We start from the raw sequence: 13,051 nt of genomic DNA, 5'->3' as shown, positions 1-13,051 counted from the left end.
TACAAAAGCACATAGTGGGATGGAGTTCCATTCTTGTTAGATTCATAGCCTGTATCTCGGCATAAAGGCTTCTATACCAATCAATATTTTCAATCTCAGTAGGCTCCTATGGGTGACACTGAAGAGATTTTACATTATTCTTGGTATGAATGTATCGATCAAACAATTATCCTGTGGAAACTGCAGATCATTATAGCCGCTTTTCACACAAAATGACTAATTCAGCATTTGAAATGTAATCCTATATCATCATCATGCCTTTAGTGGCTTACCTGGTCTTGTCAATGAAACTTCTGCATAAGAACTGTTTTGCTTTTGAGAACAATAAGCTTGTGTTACAGTTTAGTAGTAATAATGCTCCAATTAAAGCTGAGATGACACATTCATAGTAGACAGCTCTAGGACATACCTTTTAATGTTTGACTGTTGTTTACAGAAAAACAAATATTTGGGAAAGCTTAAAAGAAGCTAGGGAAGAAAACCCATTAATCTAAACAGCTTTCCAAAAACCAAGAAGTGGTGCATTTTAGTCATTAACTGAAGTTTCTACAGATACATTTTTGCAGGTGAATAGTTCAAAAACATTTGTTTTTCTTCAAACAAAAAAACTTAGCACAATTTGAATGCCATTGATTTCAATGAAAGCTGCACATGCTTTACAATTCAGGCCACTACTATTTAGATTCCATGGCTGGAATTTAGCCACATGAATTTAGAAGCTGAAGTTAGAAAATGATGAACCTAGGTACCCATGTTTTCTACATGCTTAGCCATTTATATTAATATAACTGTGCAGATGAAAGTTGAACCTGTAAAGCAGAGATCCTACATTACTCGTGCAATGAGGAGTAACAGTTAATTCAAGGAAAGGGTTTTGGATCGGACTACCGCGTCTACACGCGGCAAGTTAATTCGGGCTACTGGCTTTTTAAAATGGTGACTGGCCATGAATATGCTAATGAAGCATGGGATATTTAAATCCTGTGCTTCATTAGCAACTTTGGTGTATTTCATTTGCCTCCCTAGTTCGAACTAGGGGGCAAGTGTAGACATACCCTCTCAGAAAAAGACTTCTTCCTCGTAGAAAGAGGATTACCAAAGTTGGAAAAACCCCTCTGTTCTTTCGATTTTTTTTTTAAAGAATGCAATTGCATTGTGGACATAAGTGATGTTTTTTCAGAAAAATGGCTGTTTTTCCAAAAAAACCCTCTGTAGTGTAAACATAGCCTAAAGGAGGGAAGTATGTAGCCTGTAAAAACCCTGATTAGGAAAGAGAGAGATGTGAGTCTCCCTCCAAAAAAAGGTGACAGGCAGAAGCCTAAAAGTGAGTGCCCTTGCTGGACCACAGTGGGATCATACAGGTGCAGTTTACCCAGGCTGCAACAACAGCTGCAAATATCAAATAAGAGATGTCATGATGTCCATTCAGTATTTAACCTATATACAATATATATAGGGTGTTTTAGACATTAGGTAGAGGAATAATTTGTGAGAAAATGTGCCAGGCTAAAATGACATGGGTCATATTCTGCTACCCAAGCCTCAATAAGCAGTAGTGTCTTACTCTTCAAATAATCCCATTGATTTCAGTGGGAATTAGAGAGAAATCAATAAGACTACTCAATTAATAAATTGCTACTCAGAGTAAGGATGGCAGAATGTGGCATTCATAGAAAGATGTTTGAAATGACTCAGGATGAGGGTTTTTTTTTTTTAAATAAACGAGGAGAAACTTTAAAAAGTTGTGGAAAGCTCTTTAAAGCAAGGATTATGAAATACTGAATTCAGTTCCAGTAGGTTCAATTCTGCCTTGCTGACAAATTCAAATTAAATTAAAGGAGCCTGAGATGGAAAAGTCGGGTACTTTTCAATAAAACCCCAAAGTCTGATGAAGGCTACTAGCTGGACATGTGATACTATGTAATATATAGGGCTCATTAGACATAACAAAGTGCTGTAATTATAAATAGAAGTATGGGTGTGATAACAAGGCAAACAGCTTTCAAGACACCAGTAAGAAGCCATGAAGCACCACACGGTGTGACTATATACAAGTTGAGCAGACATAAATCAGCTTTCTGTAAAATGGTATTGACATGCCAATAATTGGATGAGTAAATCTGCAAAATAAAAGATACTCCTTCCATCTCCAAAGCTTGTGTTGATCATAAACCTCCATTTTGGGCTTTGGTAGCTTTAAGGCAAGATAAAACGTGGTAAATTATAACAATAAATAAATAGTGATTGCACATTAATTACTAATTGAGTGTAGAGGAGAAAACCCTGCAGTTAGATTCTGCAGTTCTACAAAGTTGATTCTAGAATGAGTAGGAGGCAAAGATATTGGTTAGAGAAAAATACATCCCTTTCACTGTTAGTGCCAGAGTCTATTTTATGTACTGCACTTAGTACAGATGTCAGATAGACTAGTGTACTTCATACCGGAACCAAAGATGAATAGAGCATAAAACTGAGTTCTCTCTTCTTAGTTCTTATTTCTCTCTGTAGTTAGGGGAAAAAAACCTGAACTCTAAGTCTGGTCATGCAGTATTGCCAACATAAATGCTAAAAATTACAGTGAAAGAGAGCTTTGAGATAGATATTATAAATGGACATTGGCCAGGCATTTGCACTGCACAGAGCTCAGGCTGCTGGTAAGACATTTTTATAAAGAGAACATTAAAAAATTCATATTGTATGTAGTCATAAAAACTAGAAATGCTCCAAGACCTAGAAAGTAAAGAGAAAAGGAGTGCAGAAGGAAGCTATGGGCTCAATATGTAGATATAAACATAGAATTTAGTGTTAGCGTACATGGACTGAACACCAATAATGCAAAAGAGAATATTTTATCAAAAATAAGATATCAACAAATGACAGAGGAGATGGTGGAAAAATTAATATAGTCTCTTTCTGGTTAAATAACCTTTATGCTGGTGGTATCTGGAGAGGCAAGGAACATTTTCCAAGTCTAATCCCTCTTCAGGTTTCATAACGTTCATAAATCTATGAAATCAGAAGACATAAGGTGCTGACACTAAGTAGAAAATTTCCATTTCCAGAACACTAACTCAAAAAATATTTTAGAGCCACAGATCTTCTAGTGAAACTCTGCCAGGATATTAATACAGAATACAATATATGACACTCATCTAGTACTTGCTGAATGCTTCCCCTTTCATATTAAACAGCATGTGTAAACAAGGATGACTTCAGTGAGGAAAAAGGTATTTATATCTTTTTCTTTCTCTTTTTCATGTTTCTCTCTCTGATGCTCTGTTGTTTGTGAATAGGACACTTCATTTCACTGCCAGCTGCTCCTCTTGTATCCATGAGCTAGTAGGAGTACCTCTTATGAAGTCAACACCCATGCCTGTAGATGTGCGTATGGAATGTGGTGGAGTCCATGTCTCTAAGAAAAAAAAGAGAAAGGGTGATCCAATGGTTCAGATACTAGCTTGGGCTCTAGAATGCCAAGGGTACAATTTCCTGCTCCACCATAGAGTGTGATCTTGGATAAATCACTCATGTATGTCTACACTGCAGAGTTTTTCCAGAAAAACTACACTTACGTCCACACTGCAATTGTGTTCTTTTGACAAAGTTCAAAGAATGAAGGGATTTTTCTGACAGTGGTAAACTTCTTTCTACAAGGAAGAAGCCTTTTTCCGAAAGAGCTCTTTCAGAAAAAGGTGTGCATGGAAGGTGAAGAGGGTTTTTTTTCAAAAGAAGAGGCCTCCTGGAAAAAGCCCAGGTACTCTGGTGGCCACCCCATCCACAGTAATCACAATTGAAATGCAAGATAGCTTCCAATCAATGTGGATGCTATCTTTCAAAAAAACAGATTGCTTTTTTGATGTGCTTTTGCTGTGTGGATGCACTCTTTCGAAAGAAGTTTTTCCAGGAGATCTCTTCCAGAAAAGCTTCTTCCGAAAGAAGCCTGTAGTTTAGACATAGCCTCTGTCATTCTGTGACTCAGTTTTCCTGATTATAAAATATGGCTAATATCTTCCCAAAAAGACATTTTTGCAAAATTCATTTTTTTTTGTGTTCCAAATCAGGAGGGAAATACCCCAAAATTTTAAAGCTCAAAAATTGCTGAAAATTTAACTATCAGTCCTCTGTCAGTCTAATGGTAATTGGGGTGTTAAGTTCTGGTTTTGTTTCACATTTTCATCAATGATTCAGATAATGTCATAGGGTATGTCTACACTGTCACCCTAGTTCGAACTAGGGTGGCTAATGTAGGCATTTGAAGTTGAAAATGAAGCCCGGGATTTAAATATCCCAGGCTTCATTTGCATCTTGCCAGGCGCCGCCATTTTTAAATCCCCCTTAGTGCAGACTCCGTGCCCGCGGCTACACGCGGCATGGAGTAGGTAGTTCAAATTAGGCTCTCTAATTCGAACTACCAGTACACCTTGTGGAACTACCTAATTTGGTGGCAGTGTAGACATACCCATAAAGAGTACATTCATAAAGCTGGCAAACAGTATGAAGCTAGTTATACCTTCTTTGGAGAATAGGTATAACATTCCAAATTATTTGGACAAACCTGAGAAATGGTCTGACGGGAAAAGGATGAAACATAATAGGGATAAATGCAAAGTATTCACTTAGGAAGAAACAGTTGCACACCTACAGAATGAGAAATGACTGTCTAGGAGAAGCTGCAGAAAGGGATATGGAGTTCATTGTGGATCACAAGTTAAATATTGGTCAAGAGCAGTGTTTCCTCTAAGCTTTCCGGCAACACAGCTTCAGATGTGATTAACCAACCCTACCCAATCCGAGGTTCAGGGCTCCCTGCATGTAGCTGACTGTCTGGGTGGGGCTGATTAATCACCTGTGAATCTGTGCTGCTGCCAGATGAGAGGGAACACTAGTCAAGAGTGTAAAATTGTTACAAAAAAAGCAAACATCATTCTGGGAGGTTGGTGAGCAAGACATGAGAAGTAAGTCTTCCACATTACTCCACACTGATTAGGCCTCTATTGGAGTATTGTATCCAGTTCAGGTAACTACATCTGAGGAAAGATGTGGACACATTTGAGAAAGTCTAGAGACAAACAACGAGAAGGAGTAAAAGTCTAGAAAACATGACTTATGAGGGAAGAGTGAAAGTAATGAGTTTGTTTAATTTGAAAAAAAAGACTGAGTGGGGACATGAAAACATTTTTCAAGTAAATAAAGGTTGTAACAAGGAGAAGGGAAAAATGTTCTCTTTAACCTCTGAGTATAGGACAAGAAACAAGGGCTTAAATTTGCCACAACAGTAGTTTAGGTTAGACATTATTAACTATCAATGTGGTTAAGAACTGGAATAAATTGCCTAAGGATGTTGTGGAATATCTATCATGGTCTAACCTGCTCTTTAAAATTTCCAAACACAAGTCAGGGATGGTCTAGACAATACACAGTTCTGTCATGAATGCAGGTGTATGATCTAGATGACCTCTTGGTATCCCTTCCAGTCCTCTGATTCTTCTATGGCTCTAAATAGGTAGATTGGCTCCTCTCTTATTTCCTCACAACCAAAGGAAACTGAAAAACATGCCCGTATTATTGCTCCAGCAGCATTTCACATATTGACAACAGCAGGAGACTCCAAATAAATATTTGATTTATTTTTCAAAACTATAGATTCCAACTTCAAACATTTTGGAATAGGACCAAACTAATATTGACCAATGCATAATGTTCATAAGATAAATGTATCTCATGCACTTCTTAGATAGATCAATAACAAACATTTGTACTACAGCAAAAAAAAAAAAAAATTCCCCTCAAGTTTTCAGCAAGCTCCAAAACCTGCTTGATACTCTATTGATGTGAATCTAATAACCTTGAACTTAAATCAGTTTGTTGTGGTTAGTTTACTCTAGTGTAGCTGTTGAAACACTTTGTTGGGTATTATGGATACACAACAGGCAAAAGTGTGTTATGTAAATTGAATGAAAAAGGCATAAAGGAAAATAATTTTCTGGTTTCTTGGTTGTCGAGCTTCTGTTCCTCTAGGAACTGAATCAGTCATAAACCAGATGTTAAAATGTCTGCACGAGAGTGATATACACTGTCATGCATGTCATTTGTTTTTTATAATTTTTGTGTGATCACATTAAGTGTTATAATAGTATTCGTGACACTGATTTAGAGAGAAAAGATGTATAGGAAGAAGACTGAGGTGCCATAAATGAATTTTGAGAGGACCACATTTTTATATAGTGGTTCAGTTAGTTTCTTCAGAGCCTGTCTGAGAAACATTCTTTACTTTTTGCCAAATTAAAAAAAAATCTTTTTCTCTTTTGGATCATGAATAATGAGACAGGATATCTAATGTCTCAGTCCTGAGAGTGGATTTCCAACCACATAGGAAATGCTTACCTGCTCAGATTAATGGTCCATTTGGGCAAATACTCTGTTTCTGTCAATAACCCACTTCAATTTTTTTTATTGTTAATACAATTATTGAATCCTTTTTTTGGCTCCTCAGTTCTTTGCTTCAATAGTATCTCGTGGTAATGACTTTAAAGGTTGATCATGCATTGTCTAAAATATTAGAAACCTTTATCAATTCTGTAAGGCTGGCGGGAAATTAACCGTTGGAATGTTTTTCTGTTGAAAAATTATACTTTGTTGAAATAAAAACTTTTGGACATTACATGACAGTTGTCATGATATTTTGTTTTAAAAAATATTGGAACAAATATTGAAATGGAAGTTTGAATTTTCTACTTTGATCTGACATTTCTTTTTAATTTCAATATGATATCAGAAAGTCAAAATTGGAATGAAACATTTTAATTTAATCTTAGCACAATGTTTTGGTCAACCCCCAATTCTGTTTTTCATTTTGTTTAGTAGGAAATTTCATTTGCATTTTCTTTTTATTTCATTTTGGAATGAAAAAAAAACAGAGTTAAAGAATTGCCAAAGACTTGTTTCATAACCTTGAAGAAGACACTTAACTTACTGAAGAATCAGTTTCTTACTCTATGAAATGGGCTGCTGAATTCTGAACAGTCTATATGTAAAGAATGTATGGATAATGTAGGCCAAACAAGAAACAGATAGGAGAGCATGTAGTCTGGTGTCCAAATGTGGTCTAAAGGAGATATTTTTAGGATCCATAATTTGGATATCTAGAAAGTGCAAGAAGTTCAGAAAGATACCAAATCATGGTTGGCGGATACCCTACATGGGCACGCTCACTACTGGTCTATCCAGCTATGTAGACACTCTTCTCAAACCCTTCGTAACCAATACCCCCAGCTATCTCCGAGACACTACTGACTTCCTAAGGAAATTACAAAACATCGATAACCTCCCCAATAATACCATCCTTGCCACCATGGATGTAGAAGCTCTATATACCAACATCCCACATGAAGACGGATTACAAGCAATTAGAAACACTATCCCAGAGGACACTACTGCCAACCTGATAGCAGACCTATGTAACTTTGTTCTCACCCACAATTATTTCCGGTTTGAGAACAACTTATACCTCCAGATCAGCGGCACAGCCATGGGTACACGCATGGCCCCACAGTATGCTAACATCTTTATGGCTGACCTAGAACAACGTTTCCTCAACTCCCGTCCCCTTTCACCCCTCCTCTACCTACGGTACATCGATGACATCTTTATGATCTGGACACATGGCCAAGAAACACTGGAGATATTCCACAGAGATTTCAACAACCTACACCCCACCATCAACCTCAGCCTGGACCATTCTACACGAGAGATCCACTTCCTGGACACCACCGTACAAATCAACAATGGAAAATTAGACACCACTCTCTACAGAAGAAAGGACACTCTCTAAATGACTTAGCCACCTGCATTCTGCTACAAAGACCTTTTACATCTGCACTTGAAAGGGAATCCTCTGAACTGTCATTCATGTTAAAATTCGACACTTACCAACAGGGACTTAACAAGTCTTTGAACTTTCTCACCCATTATCAAGACAGTTTCCCCAATTATCACCTGTAATACCATTAACTCACAAACATCCCACTCTCCCTACCTTTAATATCAGCAATTCACAGACACTTACCTTCCTTCCTCCCCCTTCCCACCCCCCCGCATCCTCCTTCTGTTCTGCAATGTGATTTGTCCTTTTCATATTTGTTCATTTTTTTAAATTGTATCCTTTGGTATATATGGTTGTGACTACTTTCTTCCACTATTTGATCTGAGGAAGTGGGTCTGGCCCACGAAAGCTCATCATCTAATAAACCATCTTGTTAGTCTTTAAAGTGCTACATTGTCCTGCATTTTGTTTCAACTACATGAACAGTGATAGTACATACATAGCAATTATTTAAAATTGTTTTAAATTCAGGATTTGTCTCAATGAATTTTGGAGCAGGACACAAGATGGAAACAACATTGATCTCACCACCTCTTATCCCTCAAACCACTGTGTAACCTGTGTTTTGGCAAGGCTCACTGTTATCCAACTATATTCCATACAGAAGCTGGTGGCTCCTGGACTCTACAATAGCTGTGTGATGGTGTAGTTAGTGTTTGTTAATTAAATGTAGAGCTGAGTTTCCTCTTCATATTGCTGTCACTTGTACTTGTGCTGTCCTCCTCACAACCATATAATTTCCACAAGCTGTTTCATATAGATGCTCAAAAGGATAAAGGAAAGTCCCTGACGGGATTTCACTAGTGAGGCCCCCAGAAGCTAGCTGAGTAGTTGCCTATCAGGGTCCTCAAAGTTCAGTCTGATTTGAATCATCTTCATGTGTTTGCCCATCTCTGACATGGGATAGGCATATTTGATGATTGGCTGTATCAAGTGCCAGGAAGAGAAGAAGCACTGAAAGTACTGATATAAAGTTCCTGCCATAGATAAGAGTTGAGATCAAAATTGTCTTTGTATCCAGTCTCCTTGCCAGAGGTCCCATACACTGGGAATAGACAGGGGAACACTAAAATGTTTCTTAGATTAGAAAGATACCTGGGTTTATCGGAGATAATGACTATCACTCTAATCTGTCTATCCTGCAATCTGTCATTGGTCTAGGAATAACTGTTCTTTACATTTTTTCTATTAATTAAATACTTATAAGGTGTATGAGTACTTATAAGGGGAATAAGAACAACCCAGGAAACTACAGACCGGTCAGTTTAACGTCTGTCCCAGGGAAGATAATGGAGCAGGTAATTAAGGAAATCATATGCAAACACTTGGAAGGTAATAAAGTGATAGGGAATAGCCAGCATGGGTTTATGAAGAACAAGTCATGCCAAACTAATCTGATAGCTTTCTTTGATAAGATAACGAGCCTTGTGGATAAGGGAGAAGCGGTGGATGTCATATACCTAGACTTTAGTAAGGCATTTGATACGGTCTCGCATGATATTCTTATTGATAAACTAGGCAAATATAACTTAGATAGGGCCACGATAAGGTGGGTGCATAATTGGCTGGATAACCGTAGTCAGAGAGTTGTTGTTAACAGTTCTAAATCCTGCTGGAAAGGGATAGCAAGTGGAGTTCCTCAAGGGTCTGTTTTGGGACCCGTACTGTTCAATATCTTCATCAATGATGTAGATATTGGGATAGAGAGTACGCTTATTAAGTTTGCAGATGATACCAAACTGGGTGGGGTTGCGACTTCTTTGGAGGATAGGGACATAATTCAAAATGACCTTAGCAAGTTAGAGAAATGGTCAGAGGTAAACAGGATGAGGTTTAATAAAGAGAAATGCAAAGTGCTCCACTTAGGAAGGAACAATCAGTTCCATACATACAAGATGGGAAGGGACTGTCTAGGAAGGAGCATGGCGGAAAGGGATCTAGGGGTCATAGTGGACCACAAGTTGAACATGAGTCAACAGTGTGATGCTGTTGCAAAAAAAGCAAATATGATTTTAGGTTGTATCAACAGGTGTGTTGTAAGCAAAACTCGTGAAGTCATTCTGCCGCTCTACTCTGCACTAGTTAGGCCTCAGCTGGAGTACTGTGTCCAGTTCTGGGCGCCACATTTCAAGAAAGATGTGGAGAAATTGGAAAGGGTACAGAGAAGAGCGACAAGAATGATTAAAGGTTTAGAGAACATGACCTATGAAGCCAGGCTTCATGAACTGGGCTTGTTTAGTTTGGAAAAAAGAAGATTAAGGGGGGACATGATAGCGGTTTTCAAATATCTAAAAGGGTGTCACAAGGAGGAAGGAGAAAATTTGTTCCTCTTGGTTTCTGAGGACAGGACAAGGAGTAATGGGCTTAAAGTGCAGCAGGGGAGGTTTAGATTGGACATTAGGAAAAAATTCCTAACTGTCAGGGTGGTCAAATATTGGAATAAATTGCCAAGGGAGGTGGTGGAATCTCCCTCTCTGGAGATATTTAAGAACAGGTTAGATAGACATCTGTCAGGGATGGTGTAGACGGAGATTGGTCCTGCCTTGAGGGCGGGGGGCTGGACTCGATGACCTCTCGAGGTCCCTTCCAGTCCTATTATTCTATGATTCTATGATTCTATGAGTACCACAGTAATGGGGGAGAAAAGACTGATTGATTGATTGATTGATTGATTGAATGATTGATTGATTGTCCTGGGCCTTAGGTTAATGAAAATTTGAAGTGAATATTCCTTGTTTAAGGAAAAAAATAGAAAATGTTCAATAAATAAATATGTTTTCTTGGAGTATGTCTAGACTGTGGTGCTATTTTGGGATACCTGAAATAGCTATTCCACTTCTTTTGAACTAGCTCAAGATTTCAAAATAGATTTCAAAATAATGGACACGCTATTCCAACATCCTTGTGATCCTCGTTTCATGAGGGTTAAGGGACGTTTCAAAATAGTGGTTTATTTTGAAATTTGGCACTGTGTAGACAACGCCAAATTTCTAAATAAGCAATTTCAAAATTAGATCGAAATAAGATATGCAATTTGCATAACACAAGTGCATATCTTATTTCAACCTACTAGTTCAGTGTATACATATTTCCTTAGATATATAAATAGACAAACAGAAAGATCCAGCACTTGGGCACTGGTACACCCAGCACTTGCACACCCTAAAAGAAATGGCCTGCATAAATCTAAATGAAAAATTAGTACTAAAAAATATGGTAACTACTGCTCACTGATGGTTAACTGAAAAAAAATCCAATACCCAGAATTTATTCGGTGGCATATTTTAATGCACTGTGAACTGATTATATTGTTTCTGAGCAGAACACTGAAACAGTACTTTCTATTGGCTGATACATCAATCTTTGCTGAAGTTGCTGTATGTGATGAATAGGTGACTAAGCCTAGCATTGCTGGACATGTCATGCCTGAGTTGTACCACGATGATTCCTCTGTCATTGTTAAAACTAATTACGAACACCATCACTCTGCTATCAAGTGTCATACTGCTGACACTTTCGCTTCATCATCCCTTAAGCAATAGTTTTACACTGGCTTATTACTTGCTACAGTTCACATTTGCCCATTTGGACAAATAAGATGACAGAGGGCTGCAGACAAGGGAATTTGAGAGGGAGCACAAAAAATCCTGCCACTGAATAGGCCGCCAGGAGTGAGTGAGTGAGTATTTTTGTTTGTTAGTGTTTTTTTTCTTCTGATTTCAGCTACTCTGGCAATTGGGATAGTGTTTCTGAAAGTGTTTGATCCTTTGTTCCCTTGATTGCTTTGATCAGTCTCAGTCAGCCTTGGGATCAACCTTCCCCTGTGTAGCTAACGGGGGGAGGGGGGGTAGGCCTGATATAAGTGAGTAGACTTTAAAAGCCAGAGGCAGAGCAGACAGTGGCTGCAGACAGGGGAATTTGAAAGAGGGAGTCCCAATATATTTAGGAAGACCCGCAACATGTCTGCCAGCACTGCTTCTATCTCCTCCATCTGCACCTGTAGCCAGATAGACCACCTGACCATGCATGCATCTACCCAGATCCTGGTGTGGTTTTTCAGGGACTATGACTTGCAATTCCTACTTACTGAAATCCAGTCTGGGGAAACCATGCAGTGTGAAAGGTGCCTGCTGGTAGAATCTCTCAGGAAACAGGTGGAAGAACTACAGGAGGAGATAGCTAGGTTGAGGAGCATCCCAGTCCATGAGGAATTCCTTGAGAGTATGCATGTGGACACATCTGCATCTGAGGAAGCTATCCTGTTACAAAAGACTGCTAACAAACCACTGGTGGAGGAGGAGATGGCTCAGTCTCAGGGGGGACAAGATAACTTCTGGCAGCAGGCAGTGCTCCACCCTGCTCCCAAACTTTCCACCATGGTTCTGGAAAACCATTATTCTGTTCTGGATATGGGACACAAAAAATAATCCCCTAAAACAGAAGAGAAGAATCCTTGTACCCCCAAGGCTAGGAGGTCTGCAACCACCACTGCAAGGAGGAAACATAGGGTAGTGGTGGTTGGAGACTCTCTTCTGAGGGGAACAGAAGCACCCATCTGTTACCCTGACATGCCATCTTGGAAGGCATGCTGCCTGCCAGGGGTCTATATCTGATATGTTACAGAGGCATTGTTGAGAATTATCCAACCCTCAGACTACTACCCAATGCTACTCATCCATGTGGGTAAACTATTCCACCGTGTAGAAAAGGTTGAAAGTATGGCAGGAGACCACCTTGGCTTAACCAGGAGACTTTACATGATCTAAAAATCCAAAAAGGAGTCATATAAAAAGTGGAAATTAGGTCAAATTAGAAAGGATGAATATAAGCAAACAACACAGGTATGCAGGGCAAGTTTAGAAAGGCAAAGGCACAAAATGAGCTCAATCTAGCTAGACATAAAAGGTAACAAGAAGACATTTTACAAACATATTAAAAGCTAGAGGAAGACCAAGGACATGATAGGCCCATTGTTCAGTGAAGAGGGAGAAACAATAACAGGAAACTTGGAAATGGCAGAAGTGTTTAATGACTTCTTTGTTTCGGTTTTCGCCTAGAAGTTTGATGGTGACAGGGTGCCTAACATAGTGAATGCTAGTGGAAATGGGGTAGGTTTAGAAGTTAAATTTTAAAAAAAGGAATAAACTAAAAATTACTTAGAAAAGTTAG

The sequence above is a fragment of the Pelodiscus sinensis genome, chromosome 2 (genome assembly GCF_052426305.1).
Source record: "Pelodiscus sinensis isolate ZL-2025 chromosome 2, ASM5242630v1, whole genome shotgun sequence".
Taxonomy (NCBI): domain Eukaryota; kingdom Metazoa; phylum Chordata; order Testudines; family Trionychidae; genus Pelodiscus; species Pelodiscus sinensis.
This window is presented reverse-complemented; position numbering follows the sequence as displayed.